Source organism: Rhipicephalus sanguineus, chromosome 9, assembly GCF_013339695.2.
Source record: "Rhipicephalus sanguineus isolate Rsan-2018 chromosome 9, BIME_Rsan_1.4, whole genome shotgun sequence".
Classification (NCBI taxonomy): domain Eukaryota; kingdom Metazoa; phylum Arthropoda; class Arachnida; order Ixodida; family Ixodidae; genus Rhipicephalus; species Rhipicephalus sanguineus.
Genome location: NC_051184.2, coordinates 20551067 through 20562999, shown reverse-complemented (window position 1 = coordinate 20562999; position 11933 = coordinate 20551067). Strand labels below are relative to the sequence as shown.

The 11933-nt window shown below is 47.4% G+C and overlaps 1 protein-coding gene across 1 annotated transcript in view; it reads left to right on the top strand.

The window, feature by feature from the left end:
- LOC119405382 (doublesex- and mab-3-related transcription factor A2-like) overlaps positions 1-11933 on the top strand; it is a 39736-nt gene that overhangs the window by 1507 nt on the left and 26296 nt on the right. The window lies entirely within an intron of this gene.

Genomic DNA, 11933 nt, shown 5'->3' with positions numbered 1-11933 from the left:
ACGTTCCTGTTGGAACCCTCATGAAAGCTCGTCTATGCACACTGCACCTCTTTCTACCCCGTCCAGCATCCGCGAGGCAGCTCGCTGCACATAACTGCTCAATATATTATTGTGATCCAATGGTGGCGAGCTCGTCGCTTCACTTCTAGACTATATCTTCGACTTATTCAGAATAGCGAAGTTGGGATTAGGAGACCGGGTGGTGTTGCCGTCTGGCGGAGGCTGGTCGAACTTGTGGGTCGTTGCTTGCGTCGCTAATCCGTCTTTTTTCAGATTGCCACGGCGCATGCGCCCTTCCTCTAGCGGAAAGGTCGCGAAACGCCTCTTGATCTCGGAGGCTTTCGTTCTTGCGATACTATAGTTGCCCCGGCCCTACCAAAACGGCCAGAGGGCAGCACAGGAAAATGTAAAAGCCGGATTGCCAGCTGTCTATGTATATACGTGTTCGCATATTTATGCATGGCGTTCCTAACCTCTAAACACTGTGTGTTACGGGATTGTAGAACAGTTGCGAAGGCTGGCCTTGCGTTTGTCCTTTTGCGTCTGTCTCTGTGATAAGATCGGTGATCGCCGGCGCCAAGGGCGCGCTGCGAGATTCCAGCGCCCTCCCATATGCAAATTTTTGTTGTTGCCTTACGCTTCAAGCGCATCGCGGAACGTAATTGACATCGTTTCAAACAAGTGTTGTTGTAGCGCGCGATATGAATGCATGACTTTTCGTTACACTTTAATGAATGGTCGATATATTGACCATTCCACCGTATCTGTGGTGCCACGGAACACGAACCCAATGAGGTGCCTGTCACGAAGCGGCATGATGGTACGTTATCCGTGATATCGCGTCACACATATGAGCTGAGGAATCATATTACGTCACTCAATGTCACAACAGTTGTACGTCCATTTGCGCTGGAGTTGTCCTTTTATAATGTATAGCTATGAACATGTACATGTAAACGATAAGCACGTCTGCTTTGAAAAGTGCTCGCTCTGTCCATCAGTCACACACGTCTTATGGCGAATTCCATTGAGAGAACAGGAGTAGGGGCGCCGTGCAGTCAGGAGTGGGGGGCAGAGCACTGAGAGCAGTGTCACTCGATCTGCCACTGGAATGCAGCACGCTTCCAGAGAGCAGGTGGGAGGGAGTAAAAAAATACGAGGGAGGAGAAGTGTTATGCATCCCAGCATCCTCTGCTGCGAAGCACGTGTGATCTGAGCCGGGCCAGCCGGGCGGTCGGGGAAAGCACATGTGGCAGTGATCGGTAGGACGCACTCGCTTGCTCGCCATCCTGAAAAGTTGCCGCTTCCTACTATTACATGATGAAATGGCAAGCTCAGCGCATCCTGCTTTCTTTGATGCAACGTCAGCCACCGTCTACTACAGAAGTTAAAGTGAATTTGATTGCTTTTTTGCTTGTTTGAGCGCGCACGTCGCACATGCATTTCTGCGCGCGCGGCCACGCGTTTAGTGATTGTTCAGAGGGACCCTAGCCCACTAGTCTTACCGTAAAATGCCGAGCAAGCGCCCCCCTTACGGGGAAGGATAATCCGACCAGATTTGAAGGGGAGGGGGGGTCTTGCTTGTCCCGAACCGAAATTCAAGATTGTCAAGTATTTCGGCAAGACAACGACGCTTTGCTGCCACCGTCCCCCGTGCATTTGACGACAGGCAAGGTAGACGAACATTCAGAATCTACCGCAACGGCGTCAAAATTGTTGGAGCCAGAGCACCACACACGCTTCGCTGCCGCCATTGCCGCCGTACATGAGCAAGCGAAATACAAACAAGTGAGGAGGATTGTTGGGAGGGTATGAGCAGATATGACGTTAAAGGCCAACTCCGGCGATTTTTTGGCCATGTCAAAGTAATGGTGCTTTTATGTTCCTGAGACGCTCCTGTTACGGGCCCGATAGCAGAAATACTCGGCAAATTGGAGAATAATTTTAAATAAGCAAAAAAGCGCAACACCGAAACCGAAACCCAACCGAGTGTACTGTCTACGTATGACGTAGACGTTGTTACGAACGAACCGGAAGTCGTGCAAGGCATGCCGGTCACGCCGGCGCGGAGTATGAAAACTGTGACAGCCGGGACGACCAGCGAAGCGCCGGCCAAACCAACACTGTCTGTCGCCTTGTGCACAGCAGACGCTCGCTGTAGCGGCCGAAGCGCCGAAATTAGCGGTGCCCTCGGCTGCGTCACTTCCGCCGCCTTGCCAACACTGACATCACAGACGCAATGTTGTCAATAATTGTGGGAAGCCAGGAGCGCGTTTGCAGACAATCTTTAAAATTCATTTGCAAACAATCTGCGCACGTCTCAAGCCTGTAATTTGGCATAAATGACGGAAACGTGCAAAGGAACTTACCCAGCGAATTTCACTGAGATCCATCGACCTCGAGAAATCGCCGGAGTTGGCCTTTAACAAGTCACGTGACTTCCTGCGTTCTCCGCTCACTCCGCTTTTCAACGGGGAGCAGACTGAACTGCTCTTCGCTGCTCTCGGCGCAGCAAAAGCGCTCTCGCTCTACCAATGGATGACGGTGTTCCAACTCCTGTTCGACCACTGAAACACGCCGGCTCTGAAGAGAGCACTTTCAGCGTGCTTTTGAGTGCTCCTGCTCTCCCAATGGAATTCGCCATTAGAGGCGTGTGTTTAGGTCAGTTGTAAGTGCCACTGAGTGCTGGGCAGTATCGAAGATACATGTATCTTAGATACTATCTTAGATACTCCTTGAGTATCTTGTATCTGTATCGCGATACCTCTCGCAGGACGAGTATCTGTATCTGTATTTCCGTTACATTCAATAATGTATCATGTATCTTAAGATACAAGATACTGCTATAGAAACAACCCCGAGCGAAACAATGAACGGTGGCTGAAATACGCTTCTCAAGCTGATACTGCTGCTACTGAGCCACTTGAATAAAACTAACGACAGTGACATTTTTTTATTATATCTGCCAGAGTTCTCCAGCGAGGGCAGGCGATGAGGTCAGCGCGTCCCTATTGGTGGAGCACAATCACGTGGTGGAGCTCGCGCGATCTCGACAAAAACAAGCCCGTGAACGTCTACGAGCAGTCGAACTTCGCTTTCTCGCAATTTTTTCTTTCTTTTTTCTTGTGTCGGTGCCATGACACTGCCTCGTAGACCCAACGCGCACGGCACCTTTCGTGAAAATTGTGATGCTCCTATAGTGTCGTTATCGAAGTTTCCCTTGCGTGGTGCTTCGTTACGAAGTCTGAAGAATGCAATAGTGGGGTTTCTTTGCGTCTCGCGGCTTTCACACGACAGCGATTTAAAAGATCTCGTAGATGTAAGTTTGACTTACATACGATGAGATTGACTTATATGCAAATGATATTCTAAAAACTGTCGCTTCACCGGCGCTGATGCTAGATGCTGTAGAACAAGCACTTACGTAACATAAAATATCTTGGCGTACTGTATCTTTGTTCTTCCTGCTCAATTATTCAAGCGGTTATTTTGATCATAATTAGATTGCCAGCATGAGTGCTATTTTTTCTGTCCTCCCTTCGCATCACAAAGAAAGCCCGCGAAACATGACCACGTGACTGCGCTCGTACGCTGCCGTGCTGCAGCGCTACAACGCGCGTCGAACGAAACAACCGGCGCGTGGACCATGGTGAAATGGCCGGCCGTGGCTTCATGCATCGGCTTCACAGTGCGTCAACATTTCTGACGACTGCACACGGCAAGGAAACGCCGTCGTCCTCGATATGCTGACAGTTCGCGCGCCTGTTGTTTTGCCCGAAGCACGTTTGAGAGCGCTGCAGTACGATAGCAAACGAGCGGCGCAGTCAAGTGGTTTAATTTGATATTTCGTGCGCTTTCTTTTAAAATCGGGAAAAAATTAACAGGAAGCATGTACTTCACCATCAAAAATTGGACCGGTTGTTTTGGAATGCCCTCTACGACGTGATGGCACCCACTTGGTCATAAATGAATATTAAAAATGCTGCATGATTGACCTCAGTTAACCAACTAATTAAGCGCACTATAAACATATTATAATGAGTAACATATTATAACTATAATAACTATAAACTATAAACATATTAACTATAGTAACTAGTATTAACATAGTAAGTATTAACATAGTAACTATAAACATATTATAATGACAGTAAACCATACTCCATTGGTTTCATCCAGTCGCGGTAAACCACTTTTTTAGATATTTGGTTCTATAGTTGCGTGAAACAACCTGTAAACGTATTCACTGTGATTGATACGGAACCGCCTTGCTATTTGACTAAGATATAATTATTTTCTTTTTTTAGGTCACCGTGACGTTTTTCGCTGTTGTAAATCACGCGATAGTCGGAGCTATAAGTGGCAATAGTGTGAATAGCAGTGGTATCCTGCAACGCTTTTTGCCACTATAATATGCCTGAGAAAATTCTCGACGGCACAATGGTTCTCTCGGAGAAGGAATTTCAAAAGATTGCACGTTAGTGAATATGTGGTTAACGAATTAACGCGTTACGCCAGCAGATAAGTAGAATTTAAAAATCATTGTAGTTTTAAGCCCTCAATGTAAACATGAGTAGTCACCAAAAAATGTCGCTACCAGCGTTGTTGCTGCATTTCGGGTGACCCCGTATTGCGAAAACGGTAATACGTTTACGGACAAGGTAGAACTACACAGCGGTATTTGCGCCATCGTGCGGAGGCTTCTTATTGACGTTCTTATCCAGATGGCAACCCGCTAGCTGGTCAGCAAGTAGAGACTGGCACCCATTATATACAAAGTGTCAAACAAGAGCCAATGACAGCGCAGCGTATAAAGAGCTCTCATGTTAAGGTGAGTTGTTTCGGAACGAAACTATATACATCTTGAGCAAGTAAGGCAGAAATCTGGGGACACAAAGAGATATTTTCTCAAAATTAAACGAAGTTGGTCGCAGCTAAGAAAATTCCGAGTAAAGAATTTTGTTCATATATCGATATATAAGAGCAAATTTGCAAATGTATCGAAGTATCTTAAGATACAATTGGGAAGTATCGTATCGGATACAATTATTCCGGAAGTATCTTGTATTTGTATCTCAAATACTTCTTATCTGGGTATCTTGTATCGTATCGCGATACAATTTCAAAGTATCTTTGCCCGGCCCTGGTGCCACTGTATACTGGCATCGATTCTGGCGCTAATGTTCATGATTGATCGGAGAGAAACATTCCATACCTGGTTGTCGTTAAGTTTAGATGGCGATACACCATACTTCATTATATTACTTGAATTACACAGTGCACCGTTCCTCCCAGTACCTGTACTCAGAAATGAAATGAGCGACAGGGGACATATGTGTATACAAACGGGGAGTACATATATCGGAAAGATTGTAAGCAGGGAAGCACGCTATAGAGGTTCAAGCTTCTTTTTTACTCCCTATACTATGCGTTGAGCTTCACTTCGCTTAGGAATGTCACACCAACTATAGCTCACCAATTATTCTGGGGTAAGAAGGCAACTTGCTGTGAAGCAAACGGGCTTCCATGCAAATTTAGCACTGCTTACACTATAAGTCGAGGCACTCGGCGGCGAAAAAGTGGCACTTAATTGTAGCAGTTTTGCTACTTTCATCATCGATAGGTGTGAATTTAGTAGGCCCGCGTTTTAGTTCTCCGGGAACCTTTTCCTATGGTGCCTGAAAAGCCGAGGCACAGAACGGCTCTTCGAAATATCATGCATGTCGCTGTTTGGACGTATTGAATTAAGACAGCGCTCTCTCCACCCCCCCCCCCCCAACCCACCCCTCGTTCTCAATTCTGGATAGACCACTGCACATGCTCACTCGAAAAGTACATATCTAGTTGGGGCTTTCTGGAACTCCGACTTTACCGAAATTCTACTCAGCCTAGCTCATCCAGACTAACCGAAATACTTCCCACGTGCAGGGTAGCAAACCGGATAATTCTTCTGGTTAACCTCCCTGTCTTTCCTTTCTCTCTCTCTCTATATATATTCAGTAGGGCTCACCCGCAGATGTCAACCAAAGTGCTGTAGCTCAACCGGGCTCACAATTAGTCAGCTCACCGAAATGCTGATCAGCAAGGCTCACTCGAACATATATAGTCGCCAGAAATGCTACACTCTGCCGGGCTCGCTGAGACTCTCCAAAATGCCACTCAGCCTGGCTCACTCAGACGCAGACTCGCAAAAATGCTACTCAGCAAGGCTCATTTGTACACGCTCGACAAAATGCTGTTATGTTGAGCTTGTTTTCGGGAGTAACTGCACAGTTGACCCGAAAAGGGCGCTTTCCTCCCACAAGGGACGAACTGAGTGCAGAAGTTCGCACACGTACGGCACGGCAAAAAGGGCACTTTCCTCCCTTGTGGGGAGGAAAGCACCCTTTCTCGATTGGACTGCAGGAGTGTAAGCACCATGTGCAAATTTTCGATGGGGAATCCTTTGTCCGCACTTCGTAAAGAGAGGAACGGGTCAAGCGATCGAAGGGTTTGGTGGGTCCATGTGTGGATGGCCGGGGGGGGGGGGGGGTGGAGAGGGGGTGTGGACATGTGTGCCTGCACGTCGGTCTGCGTGTGCGTGCTCCACGGACACGCCAACGCAGCAAGAAGCAGCAGCTATCTTCGGGAGAGGTTTGATAGACAACAACGCGTGCATTTTGAAATATTTCTATTCACTAATTATTTTCACATGTGAACCGAGCACATCGCCGACATATGATTGTATAAACATTTATTGCGCGTCTACGTGTTGACACGTACGCTGTGGTCAGCGGTATACTTCGTCACCGCGAATCTGCGGGCATGACGATACCGCGGCAGCCCTCCCCTGGTTACGCGAGCCTATTACACAGATTTCATGTAAGCATAACCACTGTAATTATGGAACAATATCGAATATTGGAGACAATGCCGTAACACTGCTGGAAGCCTGCTGCATGACTTTGAGCTTCACCAGATTTTCATGAACCTTATGAAAAACACTTGCTTACGAATAGGTAAAGGCTGGCGCGTAATATCTTGTTACCATAGGCGTGCTAGTGTTCTGCGTTGGGGGGGGGGGGACAAGTTTACTCCCCCCTCCCTATTCGTTCGTCGAGTCCGAAAGAAAACGAGGTCCGGAATGGATACAAAAAGTAAATGAAGTGATGACGTGTCATAGCCGCCTGCCTTCGGTCCCCGACTTTCCGGTCGTAAAGGTTCGAATTAAATAGCCCTTGGAATGCAACATCGAGGTTCCGCGCCCGCCCTTATCGTCAAAAAACTGGCATGGCATAACCCTGAGCATTAAACAACGACGTAATAGGCCTAACTGAGAAAATGTACGGGGCAGAATTGGCGCCCCTTTTTAGGTAACAAGGGAAGGGATAACAAGGGACTCGCCGAAATACTACTATGCCGGACTCACTCAGACTCACCAAAATGCTGTTCGGCCTGGCTCACTAGGACGCAGCTCAAAAAGATGATATACTCAGCCAGGCTCAATTGTTCAAACTCGTCAAAATGCTAGCTATTCACTTGCGATCACTTCTACTCACTCACCAAAATGCAACTCAGCCGCGGCCTCACTCGAACTCGAAGGCTCATTCATGCAGTGAAACCTCGGTGATACGATTACAGCTCATACGAATTTCGTGGTGATACGAATTTTTCGTTGGTCCCGGCCAAGGCCCATTAGCCTACAATGCAATGGAGTACGGTTGTTGCGAACCAATTTTCACCCAGTGACGTTTGATACGAACCTATGCTACCGCACAGGTACGAAGAGGTGCTGTCCTGGAAGATGCGCCAAGCACGTGCGAGCGCGGGAACGCAAGCGTGGGCATGCGCGCCGCACCGCCAAATCGTCAGAATCACGGTGTAGGAAAACCACTTTTCTTACGGTCAGAATAAACCTTCAGAGACGCGTCACGGCCTCCGAGATTGTGTGCGCGAATCTTTGAAGCTCTTAAGTGCCTCCGTGTGCCTTCGCGTTTAGATTACAGAGGATATTAGCGCCATGCTTCTTTTTCTAACGCGTCGACGCGGGCTGCTGTCGTTGTACTGTGTTTACACGTGCATGCCTCGTGCATCAGACATTCTATGAAAGGTGGACGAGCACCGAAAGAAGGCGAGGATGGTCTTGGCGAGGGAGTCACGCCTCACAGTGTCAACATGCGCGACCGTTGAGGTCGCACTTGTGCGGGCATGGCCGTAAATATCCGCAAAACATCCCCAACACCTCCGCGATAACAAAATCATAACACAAGACCGTGGTTCTGTAATTTTGCGGCCTTGATCCATCGCGTCAAAGCGCTTCTTTCGCTACTTTTACTGCAGTACTCCGGTGTCATGCAAAAAAACATACTAAAATTTTAAAGGGGCTACTGCTGTCGCGGGTCACAATGCACCTTGTTCATTAATTAAATACGCGCGTACGGGCCATATATTTATGAGTGCTAGTATGATTGCCGACATCTAAAAACTTAACTGACAATCATTCAGGGTTCTCGCGGACGTTGCTGCGGCCCTGAAAAACAATAAATGGAAATGTACGCCAGCATTTTTTTGTCGCATGCTAATTTTTCATGCTTTCTGCTGATACGAAATTCGGATGATACGAATATTTTTGGTGGTCCCGTGAGATTCGTATCACCGAGGTTTCACTATGTTATATACCCCTCTGTAGGACAGTGGTGCAAATGTGTACCACTTTTTCACTGCCTTTCAAACACCCATAATAATAAAATGGTCAAAATTGGCGCCGCTCATATACTGGTGGTACCATCTATACTGAGGTAATGAAGCAGGCTATTTTAAGTTTTTACTTCGCTACATGTGGCACGGACAGCAAATTGAATTTTGCACGATTACCGCTCGCTATCCACTGCAGTGGCCTAAATGAGCACCTTGAAAACATCGCTTCAACATGCCTGTGAAGTGTCCCATTTTACCCCTTTTTCAAAGAGAACCCAGTGGTTCACTTGCAACACACACAGAGATTTTTGCTGCGCTTATTAGGCCTATTAATTTTTTTCAACGAACCATTTCTGGGCTTGCATTTGGCTGATGGTTTTGGCCATAATAAGGCAACTATCGTGCCGGTACAGTCGGACATGGGCAGAATTTTCGTCGTTATAGTAGCGCAGGTTTTATTTGCAAAAGCGACGTCACTCCCAGTCCGCTTTAGGTGCAGCTTAATTACTGTAGTCGTGATATCGCGTTCGCTGATGCATACCTGTCGCAGGTCGCCTTCGCGTGGGCTCGGCATAAATGCAGAGTAGCTATCTGGGAAGCAAATACAATGTGCCGCTCTGCATTGAATGCTTAAAACAATTCAAAAAGTAAACAGCCCCATTAAATTTATAAATAACGTTCCTGTTCAAAAATTTTTCTTCATTTGGTACGGCCTGAGGACAGCGGTACACATGTGTACCACTTTTTATATCGTGCTATATATAAATACAGTGGTGCATATATGTACCACTTTTTTGCTCAGATTATATTCTGCCGACTTTCTTGAAAATGGTGTCAAACATTTTCTTAAGTCATCCTAAATGTTGTTCTGCAGATTTTAAGAAAAAAAATAATTTGAAGGTAGTGCCTCACGAAGGGCTACTCAGCCAAGCATACTCGGGCTCAGACTCACGAAAATGCTACTAGGCTATAGGCTCATTTGTATAAACTCGCCAAAACACTATACTCAGCCGGACTCGCACACACGGGTTGTTCTTAGTTTGAGTGAGCCGACTCATGAGTCATTTGCCGACCTGCGACCGGCAGTCACGTTTTCACAGTAACCCGTCTTCTGCTACGTTGTCATCGTTGCCAATCACACTCATTCATCTGCAGGTGGGTCGACCAATCTTAAGTCAAATCTTGACTCTTAACTCAAATGGCTCCCTCGGTAGCCACAATGCACTATGTGCGCACTGCCCTACGTAATGCTATTAAACAACGTGTTACGCAGGTTACCTCACCGGTCCTCTTTTCTAGCAAGTCTCCCCTTTTGCGCTCTGAAGGGGTACTCGTCAATGAGGTATATTCGCAAATTCTGCCTACACACTGTACTCACCGCACAATGGCGACCACCCGACATTGCGACAGTGACGTGCACACGCTGCGCTGCCGTGGCAACGTTCTGCATTCGATAAAGGGTGAGTGGCCATATATATAGAGAGAGGCTTCGCAATGCACGAATTACCGTGAAGCGCTGCTTACGGATCCGAACACGCGGCTATTGTTTGCAAAATATTGAAGTCAGAGCGTCCTGATCATGGTTGTATAGGGGTACTTACGAACCACAGTATACTGGCCACACACCGCCTCAGTACAAGTGACCGCTAGCTAAATAAGTGGAAACCCTAAGACAGTGTGAACTATTATCGTCTATCCTATCCCCACAAAGCCACCGCCTATCCCTACAAAGGACCTTCGCCGCCCTATTTCACAATAAAGGACTTTCCAACCATCCATCTGCCGGGTCTGGTTGGTGTATGTCGACGAAGTGAGCGGACCGTCACATGCGGCACATTCGCTCACACTCGAACTTACTCTTCATAAACGAGTGCATTCATGGCATTGTGTAGACGTGCTCGCTCGTGCGCATCAAGTTCCACAGGTGCAATTTGATTAACCAAGTCGAGCCTGTACAAGGCCACGTACGACCACTCCGTTGAAGACACGCAGCATTGTTGGCTTTGTGAAACACCATGCGTAATGAAACAGCGCAACTATGCGGATATGGGTTATATTTACGCGGTCGCGTCGTCGCTGTCTTCGTATTGTGATAATTTCTGCATGCAGCAACGGAGAATAACGCAAATATAATGGTATATACGAAGCTTTTGAGCGAACAGGCCATTCGGAAAAACAACGCTGAGGTGCGGTGACGGGTATTGGCAATTAAGTGGCGAGTGTGGTGACCACATATCCTCTGAGTTTCAAAATGTTTTGTCTGGAAACGACGAGTGCTGGTATGCATAGAGGTATATCGTGCAAAAGCTGGCGACTTCCCAGAACCCCGCAGAGAATGACGTTGCATGCGGACGAAGCGTGCGTGGTTGTTTGCCTTTGCCGACTCTCATCGAGATAATGCGGTAGCCTTGAACGCGTAAGTGGCTTGCCATAGACCGCCCGGGGCGAAGTATCGATCAGCGCCCGACTGAAACACGTGTCAGGACGTTTGCATCGCAGTTACGACTCAATGTGGCGCCTGTTAGACGTGTGCACGTGGTCATGTAACCTTGCACGTTACAGGGCGGCCCTCTTATAACGTTAGAGGGTGCTGAAGGCGACGTCATTGAACAATTCCTTGGGTCACGCACTTATCGCAACCGTTATATATGTAAGAACGAGGAATAAACGTCGTTCCTTAGCGCCTGGTCGTCCCGATAAATTCGTGCAGTGCCACGATAGTATATATGTAGGGTTCAAGCCAAATCGTTACGAGACCCGACTGCTTGTTGGCTTGTTGCAGAAAAGAGAGCGTACGGCACGCTCATTGTGCTCCACTAATCCCTCCTCTACACTATTGGTAGAACCCGCGCATTGCCTTGCTATTGAAACCTTCGATTACTTTTATTAGAATGTGCCTATTTAGCGTTACTCATCTTGCAGTTGGCCATCTAGAAAACACTCCGATTGCGAGCTATTTCGTTCTTAAAGGGGCCCTGCAACATTTTTCCAAGTAGCCATGGAATGACTTCATTTTTCCTCACGAATCGACCATCGCAAAAATTTTTTTTTAGGATCCGTCCAGTATGAGCGGAGTTACAAAGATTTAATTGTTGCACGCTGTGATTGCTTTCTCTCATCTCTCGACCTGACGGAACCGCTGGAAGCCAAGCAGGGAGGGGTGACACTGGGGAAGAAGGTACGTCACGCGCGCCTCGTGACCTTGAGCACTTTTCTTTCTTTTTTTTTTTCTTCAAACGCGCGGCGTACTTTCAGTG